The sequence below is a fragment of the Mustela nivalis genome (genome assembly GCF_964662115.1).
Source record: "Mustela nivalis genome assembly, chromosome: 12".
In the NCBI taxonomy this organism is placed as follows: Eukaryota; Metazoa; Chordata; class Mammalia; order Carnivora; family Mustelidae; genus Mustela; species Mustela nivalis.
In genome coordinates this window covers 66,875,431-66,889,831 of record NC_139031.1, presented here as the reverse complement: position 1 = coordinate 66,889,831, position 14,401 = coordinate 66,875,431, and positions in this window count along the sequence as shown.

Genomic DNA, 14,401 nt, shown 5'->3' with positions numbered 1-14,401 from the left:
GGAAGACATACTACTGAAGTAAGATGGTGATGTGCTGGAAATGAGTGTGTGGATTTTCAAAATACCAATTAACACTAAAAGAGTGATCATGAAAGTTATATGAAGAAAAGTGACAAAATGTGGGATCTGTGAGGCACTCAGCATATCTCAAAACATAATGACATCAGAGCAGTAATAGGTTGCATATAGAAAACTTGAAAAGGGGACATTAATGTGCCAGTTTCAAAGAGTTGCTGGATTCATATGATATACTGGTCACATAAACACGATGGTTTATTGAGAATGGTACGTAGAAGATGGTGACTAAATGGAAAGAGCTAGAGCTAATGATGAAAATACACAATTAAAAATCATCTCCCCTGGGAAGCAGGTGACCCTGGCTAGTTGTTCATTCAGCCCAGTACACAAACTTCCACAGTGGTGGGTGGAATTGGGGAAACTGAGAGTGGGGGCACAACCAGATGCCTCTTAAATGCCTGCATGGGAAGTTACTTTAATTTAAACAATATGGTGAAAAGCTATTAACCAAATCACTTTGAAAAAAAAAAGGAAATATCCTATGCATCCCTGTTTTGCGACACCTAGGCTCCTCCTCATCCTGACCCCCACCTCTCTGCCTAAACCATGTGATTAAACAAAGCTTGGGGGAAACAAAAAGGTTCTGAGTCTCCAGTTAGTATTAAATTAGATTATGCAACTGGATCACAAAGGTATTCTAGAACATTAAACTTATTTTGTACAGCAATGGCAATATTTGTTAAAATCCATGAACAGTTTTACAAAAGAAGTGGCTTCCCAGAGAGATAGCAATTGTTTTGTAGCTGTACGAATTACATAAAGAATCCCTCTTATCCAGCATAGTTGAGGCCAATAATTAATCAAAACAATTGTTTAAAATAAGGACTACACTATTTAAGTTAAAACTCATAAATATACTTTATTTTCATAAATATCCTTTCATTGGTCAATTTATTTTTTTTTTTTAAGAGAGAGAGTATGAGTTGGGGGAGCAGTAAGAGGGGGAGGGGAGGGGCAGAGAGAGAGAATCTTGGGCTCCACGCCCAGCATGGAGCCTGATACAGGGCTCAATCTCGTGACCCTGAGGTCACGACCTGAGCTGAAGTTAAGAGGCGGACACTTACTGACTGAGCCACCCAAGTACCCTGGTCAATCCTGAGAAAGATCTATGTTTCACTGATTAAAGCTCTTACTTTCTTGAATAAATTATATTAGTAATATAAAATAAGTTACACAACAATGGGAAAATATACAACTTCTAAAAACACATAAAAGTAATTAAATATGGGTGTTAAGAAGAATTACTTTTGTCCCATACATCAAAAAATACACTAATAAATTCCAGATAAATCAAAAATATGAGAAGGGAGAAATGATAATGGTGGGGAAAGATAAAATTATTCATGGAATAATAATCAAAACTAAGATGAATGGTTTTGGATTCATAAATAACATGTACAACATAATAAGGAAATATTTGGTACATACCTATAAAATATGAGATATAACTTATTATTCAGGCATCTAATATTTTATTGAAGAAATGAAGTAAATACCCAAACCCAACACCCACCCTGAACTCTTTTTCCATCTTTTTTGAATATACATAGAAAAAATCTAGGTATAAACAAATAAGTGTATGTGCATGTGTGTCCACATATTTATTGATTTCCATCTTCTTTAAATATATGTAAAAAATCTGTTTGGATGTAAAAAATAAATGTGTGTGTGTGTTTGTGTGTCTTTGTGTATATATCTGAATATGTATTGATTTCTGGCTTCCTTAAATATATATATAGAAAAATATGGGGAAATTAATTAACTAATTAATTAAATAAATAAGTGTGTGTGTGTGTGTGTGTGTGTGTGTGTGTGAATGTCTAGCTTCTCCAAATATATACAGAAAAGAAATTTGAAGATAAATAAATAAATAAATGTGTGTGTGTGTGAGTGTGTGTGTGTATCTATGTGTCTATATACTTATTGATTTTTGGCTTATTTATATACAGACAAGAATATGAAAATAAATAAATAAATAAATAAATTGGGACGCCTGGGTGGCTCAGTGGGTTAAGCCGCTGCCTTCAGCTCAGGTCATGATCTCAGGGTCCTGGGATCGAGTCCCGCATTGGGCTCTCTGCTCAGTGGGGAGCCTGCTTCCCTCTCTCTTTCTCTGCCTGCTTGTCCATCTACTTGTGATTTCTCTCTGTCAAATAAATAAATAAAATCTTTAAATAAATATAAATAAAGGGTGCCTCTGTGTCTCTGTATATTTATTGATCTCTGGCTTCTTTAAATACATATAGAAAAGAAAGTGCAGTGTGCCTGTGTGTCTGTGTCTGTTTTTTTTTTTTTAAGATTTATTTTTTAAGGATTTATTTAAGAGAGATAGAGATTAGGGGGAGGGGCATAGGAACAGGGAGAGAAGAGTGTTTTAAGCAGATTCCACGCTGAGCACTAAGCTCAACCACGGACTTGATCTTGCCACCCTGAGATCACAACCTGAGCAGAAAAAAAGTTCGTTGCCTAACTGACTGTCCCACCCAGGCACCACTGTGTCTGCATATTAATTGACTTATGGGCTCTTTGAATATACATACAAAGAATCTCAGTGAAAATTAAGTAATTAATTAAATGCATGACTGTGTCTATATGTGTGTCTGTATATTTAATGATTTCTAGCTTTTTTAAATATATTAAAAAAATCTAGAGATTAAATAAATAAGTGTGTATATGTATGTGTATGTATTGATTTCTGGGTTCTTCGAGTGCATGTAGAAAAGAATCTGGATGGAAGTAAGAAATAAATAGTGAGTATGTGTGTGTTTGCCTGTGTATGTGTGTTTATTGATGTCCTACTTAAGTATAACACAGAAAAGCATCTGAAATCTGGATGGAAATAAATAAGTAGGTATGTATATAAATAAATAAATAAGTCAGTGTGTCTGGGTGCCTGAATATTTATTTATTTATTTATTTATTTATTTATTTATGCCAAACACTAGACTAGGATTTGGAGGACACAGTGCTGGGCACAGACTTTGGACTAATACCCTGAAGGATGAGCACCCAAGGGTTCTCCAGCCCAAAGACCCCAACTCCTCTTAGTACCATAGTTGTCCAGGACATTTGTGAACAGGCACTACATTATCCTTGTTTAGTGCAAACAAAGGATCTTTATTAATTTTGGCATTTGAGTTATTTTTGTGGACTATACCAAATTTTTGAAATGTTTTCCTGTATTTTGATTAGTGTTTATTTGAGAATTAGAAAGGATCAATAACAGAAAAGGAGGCTAGATGGCTCTTTCCACACAAGGAACTCTTTTAGCACACAATAAAGTTCCTTAATTCTATTCCCAGGTAATCCCTAGAGATAGGTGACATAGGTACATCTAGAATCTTGCTTTCCAGGAAATCAGTATAATTTACAAAATACCATTTTGACTTATGACAATAATCCCAAAGAGAAAGCAAGAGAACCTCTTGACGATCATTAATGACTGTTTTATATCTGGCCTTATAGACCGTAGATAAGAAAATTACTGAATTCAAATTAATTATCAATTGCATAACTTTGTATTATTGGCTAATCCTTCTCAAACTGCATGTCATAAACCATGAAAGAAACAAGTGGGCATTTTACTCAAAAACCTCATGGAAACATCCTCATAAAACTTTATTATAGCTAAAAATTCTTTTTAAAAATAATAAAAACATTTTTCTATTCTATTACTAAGAAGTTTCAGCTTATTTAAATCTTATTTACATCAACCTTATTTTAAAGTCCAATAAAAGCACAACATCCTACATTCTATGCCAGAATTTATTTTAAGACTATGTTTTGCTCATTTCTATAACTTTGAGTCATCTAAGTACCACCCCAAGTTTCAACACTACCCGCAGTTCTTAAGATTACTCACAGTAGGGTGATGGCATTTTACTAGCATTAGGACCACAAAATTGGCATATCAAATTACCCCATCTGTCCAACACTGAAATAATGCCCAATTCTGAGAATTAGATTTAAGCCTTTTCCCCAGGGGCTATTGGATTCTTAAAGTGTTGATTAACTTCCTACTTATGTGTTCTATAAATGGCTAATCCTTATAATCTACATGAAATATTCGTGATGGGCTGAATTTTGTCCCCCCAAAATCCGTATGTCGAAGCCCTAACTCCTAATTTGGAGATAGCATATACACATAAAGAAAAGGACCAGGTGAAGACTGGGAGAAGGATGTCATCTGCAACAAATCCTATTGGCACCCTCATCTTGGATTTCCAGCCTCTAGAACTGTGAAAAAATACATTTCTGTGTTTAAGTCACCCAGCCTGTGGTATTTTATTATGGCGGCCCTAGAAGACCAATACATAATATTGTATATACAATACAGAATATTGTATATTATGTTCCATAAATTTTATATTTATTATTTTTTAATTTTTAATTTTAATATTTAAAAATGTTATATTTATTATAATTACAGAGTAGTAGAGTATAATAAATGTAAGCATAATATAGTATTTTTTTAAAAGATTTTATTTATTTATTTGACAGACAGAGATCACAAGTAGGCAGAGAGGCAGGCAGAGAGAGAGGAAGAAGCAGGCTCCCTGCTGAGCAGAGAGCCTGATGTGGGGCTCAATCCCAGGACTCTGTATAATAAAGGGAATGAAGGCTCTGTATAATAAAGGGAAGGCTTTCACCCACTGAGCCACCCAGCATCCCATAAAATAGTGTTTTAAATAGGATGTATTATGTGTCATATTCTATTGTTATTTAATGTGTTCTACATCATAATATAAATGTAGAATGCTAAAATAAATGTAAAAATATAAATATAGGTATAACAAGTATAAATATATGCATATATTTGGTGTTTATTATGCTAAAACAAATATAAGTAATATAAATACACTCTTTCTGGTTGATGTTTGTATTTCTATATCAAAACTAGTGGAATATCTATAGTACAGTTCACAACAGGTGATAGAATCCCCCACAGCTTTACCACTTGTTCTTCACATTGATGCGAGTGAAACTTCTGGAATTCACGAGCTAGAGCAAAGAAATGGATAGCATTCTGTTGCCGGCAGCCCTCAGTTTTGGGTCATGAAGAAGTAATAACTGTCACCTTCATCTTTCTAATACTACAGGGGAGAGTTTCCTCACCTGAATGCCCCTAGGAGGGCAAGTTCTTGTTAGATGAGCCACTGTATGAAGTGAGATAAGATGGAGACTGGTTTCCCTCTTCTTTCCCCAGCTTCTCATTCTACTATCTGGTTAGGATTAACAGTCAGACCTATGGATTGCCTGTCAACATTTGGAGAAGGGGCCACCAGTAGCTTGACAAGGTAAGCCTATACTTACCCTTGGGCATCTCTCCAACAACGGAGACTGCTTCTTTGTTTATTTTATGCCCAGTGGTGGACAGTTTATTTTTTATTCCCAGAAATCTCTGAATCAGTCATAATAAGATGTTAATTAATTCCAAAACATTTCATAGCCGAGGCCAAAATTTCATTCCCTTTATTATTTTAACCTCAAACTATGCCCCCCCAAACACACATTATATTAGATTGACAATTTAGAAATCCATATGATGTGAAAGCCACATTAGAATGTGTGAACCCACTACTACTTCTAGGAGAAATTAAAGCAAAAAGAAATGCCCTTTGGAATAAGAGTTCACAATTTGTTCTGCCTAGTTTCTTATTCCATTCAGTCTATGTAATGGGATGTCACTGCCCTCTGAGCGGAGTAGGGGTCACTTACGTTTGGACTGTCTGGCCCTGAAGGGATGCTGGTACATTCTTTGGAATCCCTCAGATTCAATCCCAGTCTCTCATGTGTCCCTTTGAAAAAACAAGCAAGAGAACACATAAGAAGACAGGCAAACCTCATTCCATTGTACTTCACTTTACTTACTGTGCTTCACAGATACTGTTTTTTTTTTTTTTTTTTTTTTTTTTTAAAGATTTTTATTTATTTATTTGACAGACAGATCACAAGTAGGCAGAGAGGCAGGCAGAGAGAGAGGAGGAAGCAGGCTCCCTGCTGAGCAGAGAGCCCGATGCGGGGCTTGAACCTAGGAGCCTGGGATCATGACCTGAGCCGAAGGCAGAGGCTTTAACCCATTGAGCCACGCAGGTGCCCTTGTATTTTTTTTTTTTTAATGGAAGGATCGTGGTAACCCTACATCAAGCAAGTCTATCAGTGCCTTTTCCCAACAGCATAAGCTCACTGTGTGTCTCTGTGTCACATTTTGGTAATTCTTGCAAATTTCAAATTTTTTCATTATTATTGTATTTGCTATGGTGATTCTTTTTGAATTTCCTAGTTAAACCATTCATTTTTTAGTAGCATGCTCTTTAGCCTTCATATATTTCAGTTCATTCCAACTTTCCTCTTCTGTTTGAGTCCATTTCAAAGTACTGTGGTCTGAAAATATGCAGGGAATGATCCCAATCTTTTGGTACTGGTTGAGACCTGATTTGTGACCCTATGTGGTCTATTATGGAGAATGTTCCATGTGCACTCGAGAAGAATGTGCATTCTGTAGCTTCGGGATGAAATGCTCTGATTATATCTGTGAAGTCCATCTGGTCCAGTGTGTCATTTAAAACACTTCTTTTCTTTTTGATTTTTTACTTAGATGATCTATCCATTTTAGTGAGGGTGGTGTTAAAGTTCCCTACTATTATTTTATTAATGTTGGTGTGTTTCTTTGATTTTGTTATTAATTGGCTTATATAACTGGCTGGTTCCCATATTAAGTGTATAAATATTCACAATTGTTAGATCTTGTTGGACAGACCCTTTAAATAATATATAGTGTCCTTCCTCATCTCTTATTACAGTCTTTGGATTAAAATCTAATTTGTGTGATATAAGGATTACCACCCAGCTTCCTTTTGATGTCCGTTAGCATGGTAAATGGTTTTCCACCCCCTCATTTTCAATCTGGAGGTGTCTTTGGGTCTAAAATAAAATGAGTCTCTTGCAGACAGCATATCGATGGGTCTTGTGTTTTAATGCAATCTGATACCCAGTGTCCTTTGATTGGGGCATTTATCTATCTCATTTACATTCAGGGTAACTATTGAAAGTTATGAATTTAGTGTCATTGTATTATCTGTAAGGTGACTGTTACTGTCTATTGTCTCTGCTCCTTTCTGGTCTGTTACTTTTAGGCTCTTTCTTTGCTTAAAGGACCCCTTTCAGCATTTTTTGTAGGGTGGCTTGGTGATTGCAAATTTTTTTAGTTTCTATTTTTCCTGGAGGCTTTTTATCTCTCCTTCTATTTTCAAAGGCATCCTAGTTGGATTTAGTATTCTTGGCTGAATATTTTTCTCATTAATGCCCTGAATATATCATGCCAGTCCTTTCTGGCCTACCAGGTCTCTGTGCATAGGTCTGCTGCCCATCTAATGTTCCTACCATTGTAGGTTACAAACCTCTTATCCTGAACCTCTTTCAGGATTTTCTCTTTGTCTCTGAGATTTATAAGTTTTACTATTAGATGTCAGGGTGTTGACTTATTTTTATTGATTTTGAGGGGGGTTCTCTGTGCCTCCTGGATTTTGATGCCTGTTTCCTTTCCCATATTAGGTAAGTTCTCTACTCTAATTTTGCACCAACATACCTTCTCCCTCCCTCCCCCACCACTTTCTTCTTCTTCTGGGATCCCAATTATTCTAATACTGTTTCACTTTATGGTATCACTTGTCTCTTGAATTCTCAAGCGATCCAGTAGTTGTTTATCTCTCTTTTTCTCTGCTTCTTTATTCTCTATAATTTGGTCTTCGCTGTCACTAATTCTCTCTTCTGCCTCATTTATCCTAGCAGTTAGAGTCCTAATTTTTTATTGCGCCTCATTAATAGTCTTCTTTATTTCGACTTGGTTAGATTTTATTTCTCCAGAAAGGGATTCTCTGGTGTCTTCTGTACTTTTTTTTTTTTTTAAATCCCAGCTAGTATCTTTATAACTGTTATTCTGAACTCTAGTTCTGACATCTTACTAATGTTCATATTGATTAGGTCCTTGATAGCACTGCCTCTTATTCTATTGTTTGAGGTGAGTTTTTCCATTTTGTTATTTTGTTGAGAGAAGAATAGATAAATAAGAGAACAAAATCTAAAAGGGTAAAAATGACGCAGGAAAAATAACACTAACAAATCAATAAATCATAAAATACCTGAAACCAAGGGGAAAAGAAAAAAGGGAAAAAAAAAAAAAACATGATCAGGCCAGTGAATAGAACAGAGTCATACACTAGATTTTGGGTGTATTTTGGCCTGTTAGGAGAAATTGCATCCCAAAATTTTAAAGAAAGAAAAATGTATGTATACAAAAATAAGGTTAGATACAAATGAAGAAATGTAATATGACTGTAAAAAAGAAAAATTCTTAAAAAGATTTTAAAAGAGGAATTGATAAGTTGGTTGAATATAGGAAGAAGAATATTAAAAAAATAAAAATGAAAGAGAATGTTATCAGATGGGTGAATAGAACAGAGCCATACACTAGATTTCGGGTACATTTTGGTTTGTAGAAGAACTGCATACCAAAATACTAAAGAAAGAAAAACTTACGTATACATTCAAAAAATAAAGTTCAACATAATGAAGAGATAGAATATAACTGTAATATGAAAATTTAAAAATATTTTTTAAAAAGGAATTGATAAGAAGTTGGTTGTAAAAGGAAAGAAGAATAATTCAAAAAAAATGGAAAAGGAAAAAATAAAGAAAAATTTATAAATTAATGTTGAAAGACTAAAGAATAATGGAGAAAAAAGCCATGAATTTTATGTGCTGTATTCTGCTAGCATTGGAATGTTATAGTTCTCATTGATCAGTAAACTTGGTCTTGGTTGGATGTTCTCACTAATCTTTGGGGGGGGAGGGGGCTGTTGCAGTGATTCTCAAATGTCTTTGCCCAAAGCAGAATTGCACAGCCCTTGCCAGGGGCCAGGCTAAGTAATCTGCTTGAGTTCGAGCTCTCGGGAACTTTTGTTCCCTGAACGCTTTCCGTAGAGCTCTGGAGAACGGGAATGAAGATGGCGGCCTCCCAGTCTCCAGCCCATAGGAGCTGAGAGCTCAGGGCCTCACTCCTCAGCGGGCCCTCAGAGAAAAGCAGTCAGTCACTCCCGCCTCCCTGTCCTCCGACTGCACTCCCTGCTCACCCGGCCTGTGACCCAGCGTTTCTGTCTCTGGTGCTCGTTCTCATTTGGTGTCTTCAAACCCAGCAGTAATCTGGATTCCAGTGGCACTTTCCTGCGCTGCTCCTCCCAGGAAAGAAAGGCAGTCTTTCCAGATCTGCTGCTTCAGATCTGCTCCCGACTATGTCTTGGATCCTGGTTTATGGCCACCCCAAGTTGAGAGCCCCTTCCTCGGTGACATCTCTGCCGCCAGCTTCCCCACTCTGATACCGGGGAGCTCTGCTGTACTCAGGCAACCCCAGTCTTCCTGTGACCCCACGGGGCCCGAGACCACACTTTCCTAGTAAGGGCTCCATCCCCGACTTATCCTCCAGAGCGACATCCCTCACCGGAGCAGACTTCTAAAAGTTCCGCTTTTGTGCTCCTCTGCTCGCTCCTCTCACTTGCTGGTAAGTGGCTCACGGAGGCTCCCTCCCCAACCCTCCCTGCCCTCTGTCTTCCCATACGTGGCCTCAGATTCACTTCTCCGCACCTCCTACCTTCCTGAAAGTGGTCGCTTTTCTGTTCATAGAGCTGCTGCTGTACTTTTCTTTGTGTTCTAGTTGAGTTTGTAGGTATTCGGAATGGTTTGATAGCTGTCTAGCTGAATTCCTGGGATCAGACACAATTTAGATCTCTTACTCCTCCGCCGCCATTTTAGCAATATGGAGTTTTTACATTGAGGTATGTACCTGGTACATTTTTTTAAGTCATAATGTTATCACACACTTAACAGACTATAGTATAATATAAACATAACTTTTATATGCGCTGGGGAACGGAAACACTATTTGACTTGCTTTATTGTAGTGGTCTGGAGATAATAATATGTCCAGGGTACGCCTCTATTACAGTTAGACACATACACACACTAGGCTCCACACTCCTTAAATTTTAACCAAGAAAAATGATGTTATTTTATTTTTTTTTAATTTTTTAATTTTTTTTAATTTTTTATTTATTCATTTGATGGAAAGAGATCACAATTAGGCTGAGAGGCAGGCAGAGAGAGAGAGGAGGAAGCAGGCTCCCCGCTGAGCAGAGAGCCCGACATGGGGCTCGATCCCAGGACCCTGGGATCACGACCGGAGCTGAAGGCAGAGGCTTTAACCCACTGAAGCCACCCAGGTGCCCCCAAAATGATGTTCTTAAGCCTAAATGTGTGGTATGCATCAGTCAGTATTAGTTTTAGCTGCAGATAAAAGAAAACTCCAAAGTAACAGTAGCTAAAACAAGAGAGAGGTTATTTCTCTCTTAAATAAAAGATCAAAAAGAAAGAGTCCAGGGGTTCGAGGCCCCTGGGCAGTGCAGTTGGTTAACGTACAAGTCTTGAACAGTTTCGGCTGAGGTCATGATCTCAGGGTCCTGAGATGGAGATGGGCTCTGAGCTCAGCAAGAAGTCTGCTAAAAAGCTTCTCTCTCCCTCTCCCCTCCTCTTGTTCCCTCTCTCTCAAATAAATAACACAAGAAAGAAAGGGAGAGGGGGGAGGGAGAGAGAAAGAAGGAAAGGAAGGAAGGGAATGATGGAAAGGAAGATAAAGGAAGAAAAAGGAAGAAAGAAAGAACCTAGGGTTGCTAAGTGTCTCTGTATTATCAGTAGAGACCTAGACTTCAGCCACTGCTCCACTGTCTCCCAGTCTTAGGTAGCTACTGGCCAGAAGAAGTGGAAAGGCAGAAAAACAGAAGGGGCCCTTCCCTCTGCTGAGTCAGCTCCCTTTAAGCTATAAATCACACACACTTTTACTAATACTTCATTGGTTGGAACTTAGTTATGTGTTGGGGTGGAAGTGTAGAAAGATAGAAAAGAAAAATTTCATTTCCCATGTTTCACATGCAGCTAAAACTCAGGCATCTGCTTCTAAGGAGAAAGAAAATAACAGATGAAGTTAGAGTAGACCACTCAGGTCCTGACACATAGTACAGTCCAGATCCACACTGTTTCTGATTTTCATGTATTAAGAATAGAAAGGTGAGGAAAGAGAATCAGGAACAAAAAGAGAGAGAGAGAGAGAGAGAAAACAGTTTGGTTTGACCTCTGCCTGTATGGCAGTAGTTAATTCAAAACCAGATCTTCTGAGTCCCAAATCTATCAAAATCACCTCAATTATAAGTAGTCCTCTATTAAAATGTTAATTCTGTGGCAAAGATTAACAAGACATGAAACAACATATGTTGGAGAAGATGTAGAGAAAGGAAACCCTCTTACACTGTTGGTGGGAATGCAAGTTGGTGCAGCCACTTTGGAAAACAGTGTGGGGATTCCTCAAAAAATTAAAAATTGAGCTACCCTATGACCCTGCAATTGCACTACTGGGTATTTAGTCCAAAGATACAGACGTAGTGAAAAGAAGGGCCATATGTACCCAAATGTTCATCGCAGCAATGACCACAATCGCCAAACTGTGGAAAGAGTCAAGATGCCCTTCAGCAGACAAATGGATAAAGAAGATATGGTCCATATATACAATGGAGTATCATGCCTCCATCAGAAAGGATGAATACCCAACTTTTCTATCAACATGGACAGGACTGGAGGAGATTATGCTGAGTGAAATAAGTCAGGCAGAGAAAGTCAATTATCATATGGTTTCACTTATTTGTGGAGCATAAGGAATAACATGGAGGACATTAGAAGAAGGAAAGGAAAAGTGAATTGGGGAAATCAGAGGGGAAGATGAACTATGAGAGACTGTGGACTCTGAGAAACAAACAGGGTTTAGAGGGGAGAGGTGTGGGGGGTTGGGTGAGCCTGGTGGTGGTTAAAAAGGAGGACACGTATTGCGTGGAGCACTGGGTGTGGTGCATAAACAATGAATTGTGGAACACTGGAAAAATTTTTTTTAAAAAAGATGTTAATTCTGCTGCCACGTTTTCAACATATTTGGGGGATAATACCTAACTTTGTACATAGTTTTATTGTGCAAAAATTTCATTTGACTCATTCTTGTTTTTGAAAAATTCAAAAATTTGTAATGTGGGGACACCTGGGTGGCTCAGTCAGTTAAGCTGCCGCCTTCGGCTCAGGTCGTGATCCCAGGATCCTGGGATGGAGCTCCGCATTGGGCTCCTTGCTCTGCAGGGAGCCTGCTTCTCTCTGCCTCTGCCTGCTTGTGCTCTCTCTCTCTCTCTCTCTCTCTCTCTCTGACAAATAGATAAATAATAAATAAAATCTTAAAAAAAATTTGTAGTGTGATCTGTTCATGTGATCTATCATGCATTGTTAAAGCATTTACGTTTTTCCCCCTTCTGTACCTTCTACTGTTTGTACCCAGGACTGAACTGAGAATGGGCTTTAAATCAGAGCAATGCCCCATACCTTGTTTTGAACATATTTCTCCACATTTGTATCAAGAAATTATTTAAGTACGATTCATTTCATTGCTTTCTCCTTTCTCCAAATCTCCTACTGTCAGTACTTCTTCATTTCCTACAAAGTTCCCAAAGCATTTTTCATTCTTTTCTTATTGCCCTGGAAATTCTTGGGTCTTTGAATCTGATCTTCTGGGGCAGTTTCTTACTTGCCTCACCCTATAGTCAACCAGAGAATCCAACTCAGTAGAATTGAGAGCTACAGCTGCTGGTGATAGCTCCAAAGCCTATCCTCAGTGATCCAACAAGGACCAATCTGATCTGGCCTCCTCTATGCACTCTTCTGACACTTAACTTTCCAGGTCTAGAGTCACTATTGCTGCTTTGATCGCATCAAAGATATTCCCTTTTAACACCCCTTTGCAGCAGCAAGTGGGGTAAACCTTCAATGGTTCATTTGGTTTTCCCTGTCATGAACTCTTTCTTTTTGACCTCCCCAGTTGAGTTTTTACACTATACATTTTTTACATAGTTGAGTGTTTACATTTTATATTTTACATTTTACATTTACCTGCTTCTAAGGTTGCTCCATTTTCTTTTCTATCAAGAGGAAACCTAGCACTTATGGGGAAAGTTTGACATTTCTCTTCTAGCATATTTAGGTTTTCTTGGTGGGGGGCCATAGCAGCAGACCCCTAGTGGGAGACATGAAGTAAAAACTGTCTTCAGAAAGCATCTATTGCTCAAATAAATTTTGTCTACCCTCATCAACTCAAGCTGAATAACTTCACAAAGGAAATATCTTCCCAGCATTCCAACACATAGCTGAGGATTAAACTCAAACTGTTGTGACTGGGCTTGCTTGTGATGTTCCTTATCTTCCCTGTGTTAAAAGTCCTGATAACTCTTACATGTCCTTCATGCCCTGCAATTAAAATAATTCTGTCACCTTAAAACTCACATGATCTTAACCATAACACTTTGAAGTGTATCTTTATCCTGGTATTTTATTAAATATGTCCAAATCTTATATAACCACTTCGTTTTCAAAGTATGAATAGCAGAATACCACTTGTTCATTGCCAGTAAAAAGAAAGCTATTACCTTTTGTACATTAACCTTGTATCTTAAAACCTTGCTATAATTACTTGTTAGTGGCAATGGTCCTTCTGTCAGTTCTTTCTAATTTTCCATATATATGACCATGGCATTTGCTAACAAGAACAATTTTTATTTCTTCCTTAAAAATCCATATATATATATATATATTGTGTTTCCTTTTCATGTCTTATTGCATTAACCAGGAGTTCCAGTACAGTGCTTAAAAAGTTCTAAAAAAGTTCCTTGCCTTGTGCCTGATCTTAACAGAAAAGTTTCAAGTTTCTCACCATTAAGCACAATGTTAACTGTAGGATTTTTGTAGGTATTCTTTATCAAGTTGAGAAAGCACCCTTCTAATCCCAGATTGCTGAAAGTTTTTGTCATGAATGCATGTGGATTTTATAAAACACCTTTTCTGCATTGATTGATCATCATGTGACTTTTCTTTCTTAAACTGTTGACATAATAGGTTGCACTAATTGATATTTTTAAAGATTTTATTTATTTTAAGAGAAAGAGAGAGAGAGGGGCGCCTGGGTGGCTCAGGGTTAAGCCGCTGCTTTCGGCTCAGGTCATGATCTCAGGGTCCTGGGATCGAGTCCCGCATCGGGCTCTCTGCTCGGCAGGGAGCCTGCTTCCCTCTCTCTCTCTCTCTCTGCCTGCCTCTCCATCTACTTGTGATTTCTCTCTGTCAAATAAATAAATAAAATCTTTAAAAAAAAAAAAAAAGAGAGAGAGGGAGAGCAAACAGGAAGAGGGGCAGAGGG